The following is a 2782-nucleotide window of genomic DNA, read 5'->3' on the forward strand; positions in this document are numbered from 1 at the left end:
GTTCTCACCCCGGGTCGTGGGTCCGAGTCTGGCCCGAGTAGAGCACTTTGGTCGGCTACCGGGGGGTGTGCCGTGCCCCCTGGAGGTCTAAAGGATGACCAGTAGTTGTGGTTCTCGCCCCGGGACTTGGGTCAGAGTATAGCCCAAGTGGAGCACTTGTGTCGGCCTAGGGAGGCTGTGCCGGGCCCCCTGGAGATCTAAAGGATGACCATGAGGTCAAAAGGATGACCAGTAGTTGTGGTTCTCGCCCCGGGACTTGGGTCAGAGTATAGCCCAAGTGGAGCACTTGTGTCGGCCTAGGGAGGCTGTGCCGGGCCCCCTGGAGGTCTAAAGGATGACCAGTAGTTGTGGTTCTCGCACCGGGACTTGGGTCAGAGTACAGCCCAAGTGGAGCACTTGTGTCGGTCTAGGGAGGCTGTGCCGGGCCCCCTGGAGGTCTAAAGGATGACCATGAGGTCAAAAGGATGACCAGTAGTTGTGGTTCTCGCCCCGGGACTTGGGTCAGAGTATAGCCCAAGTGGAGCACTTGTGTCGGACTAGGGAGGCTGTGCCGTGCCCCCTGGAGGTCTAAAGGATGACCAGTAGTTGTGGTTCTCGCCCCGGGACTTGGGTCAGAGTATAGCCCAAGTGGAGCACTTGTGTCGGCCTAGGGAGGCTGTGCCGGGCCCCCTGGAGGTCTAAAGGATGACCATGAGGTCAAAAGGATGACCAGTAGTTGTGGTTCTCGCCCCGGGACTTGGGTCAGAGTATAGCCCAAGTGGAGCACTTGTGTCGGACTAGGGAGGCTGTGCCGTGCCCCCTGGAGGTCTAAAGGATGACCAGTAGTTGTGGTTCTCGCCCCGGGACTTGGGTCAGAGTATAGCCCAAGTGGAGCACTTGTGTCGGACTAGGGAGGCTGTGCCGTGCCCCCTGGAGGTCTAAAGGATGACCAGTAGTTGTGGTTCTCGCCCCGGGACTTGGGTCATAGTATAGCCCAAGTGGAGCACTTGGGTCGGACTAGGGAGGCTGTGTCGTGCCCCCTGGAGGTCTAAAGGATGACCAGTAGTTGTGGTTCTCGCCCCGGGACTTGGGTCAGAGAATAGCCCAAGTGGGACACTTGTGTCGGACTAGGGAGGCTCTGCCGTGCCCCCTGGAGGTCTAAAGGATGACCAGTAGTTGTGGTTCTCGCCCCGGGACTTGGGTCAGAGTATAGCCCAAGTGGAGCACTTGTGTCGGACTAGGGAGGCTGTGCCGTGCCCCCTGGAGGTCTAAAGGATGACCATTAGTTGTGGTTCTCGCCCCGGGACTTGGGTCAGAGTACAGCCCAAGTGGAGCACTTGCGTCGGACTAGGGAGGCTGTGCCGGGCCCCCTGGAGGTCTAAAGGATGACCAGTAGTTGTGGTTCTCGCCCCGGGCCGTGGGTCTGAGTATGGCCCAAGTGGGACACTTGTGTCGGACTAGGGAGGCTCTGCCGTGCCCCCTTGAGGTCTAAAGGATGACCAGTAGTTGTGGTTCTCGCCCCGGGACTTGGGTCATAGTATAGCCCAAGTGGGACACTTGTGTCGGACTAGGGAGGCTCTGCCGTGCCCCCTTGAGGTCTAAAGGATGACCATGAGGTCAAAAGGATGACCAGTAGTTGTGGTTCTCGCCCCGGGACTTGGGTCAGAGTATGGCCCAAGTGGTGCACTTGTGTCGGTCTAGGGAGGCTGTGCCGGTCCCCCTGGAGGTCTAAAGGATGACCAGTAGTTGTGGTTCTCGCCCCGGGACTTGGGTCAGAGTATAGCCCAAGTGGAGCACTTGTGTCGGACTAGGGAGGCTGTGCCGGGCCCCCTGGAGGTCTAAAGGATGACCAGTAGTTGTGGTTCTCACCCCGGGTCGTGGGTCCGAGTCTGGCCCGAGTAGAGCACTTTGGTCGGCTACCGGGGGGTGTGCCGTGCCCCCTGGAGGTCTAAAGGATGACCAGTAGTTGTGGTTCTCGCCCCGGGACTTGGGTCAGAGTATAGCCCAAGTGGAGCACTTGTGTCGGCCTAGGGAGGCTGTGCCGGGCCCCCTGGAGATCTAAAGGATGACCATGAGGTCAAAAGGATGACCAGTAGTTGTGGTTCTCGCCCCGGGACTTGGGTCAGAGTATAGCCCAAGTGGAGCACTTGTGTCGGCCTAGGGAGGCTGTGCCGGGCCCCCTGGAGGTCTAAAGGATGACCAGTAGTTGTGGTTCTCGCACCGGGACTTGGGTCAGAGTACAGCCCAAGTGGAGCACTTGTGTCGGTCTAGGGAGGCTGTGCCGGGCCCCCTGGAGGTCTAAAGGATGACCAGTAGTTGTGGTTCTCGCCCCGGGCCGTGGGTCTGAGTATGGCCCAAGTGGGGCACTTGCGTCGGACTGGGGAGGCTCTGCCGCGCCCCCTGGAGGTCAAAAGGATGACCAGTAGTTGTGGTTCTCACCCCGGGTCGTGGGTCCGAGTCTGGCCCGAGTAGAGCACTTTGGTCGGCTACCGGGGGGTGTGCCGTGCCCCCTGGAGCCATGGGAGTGAGCTCCAGCAGACTGGTATTTTTCGGAGAACCAGGCCCACACTCCTCAGACTTTGTGCCCAGGGACAGGCCACCAAAATCGGCCGCGGCTCGTGCACTTTGCCCCTGCGTTTCTCCCAGAACCAGAGCCGGAAAAATCCCAAAATTGATGCCCAGAGATAGTCGACTCTGCCTGGAATAGATTGCCACCCAAACCCGCCAACTCACGCTGGTTTTCCGATGGCCTCACCTACTAACCCGAGCATGGTCATCGCTCGCACCTTCCAAAACCTCCAGG

This window comes from Nothobranchius furzeri, unplaced genomic scaffold, assembly GCF_043380555.1.
Source record: "Nothobranchius furzeri strain GRZ-AD unplaced genomic scaffold, NfurGRZ-RIMD1 Scf165, whole genome shotgun sequence".
Taxonomy (NCBI): Eukaryota; Metazoa; Chordata; class Actinopteri; order Cyprinodontiformes; family Nothobranchiidae; genus Nothobranchius; species Nothobranchius furzeri.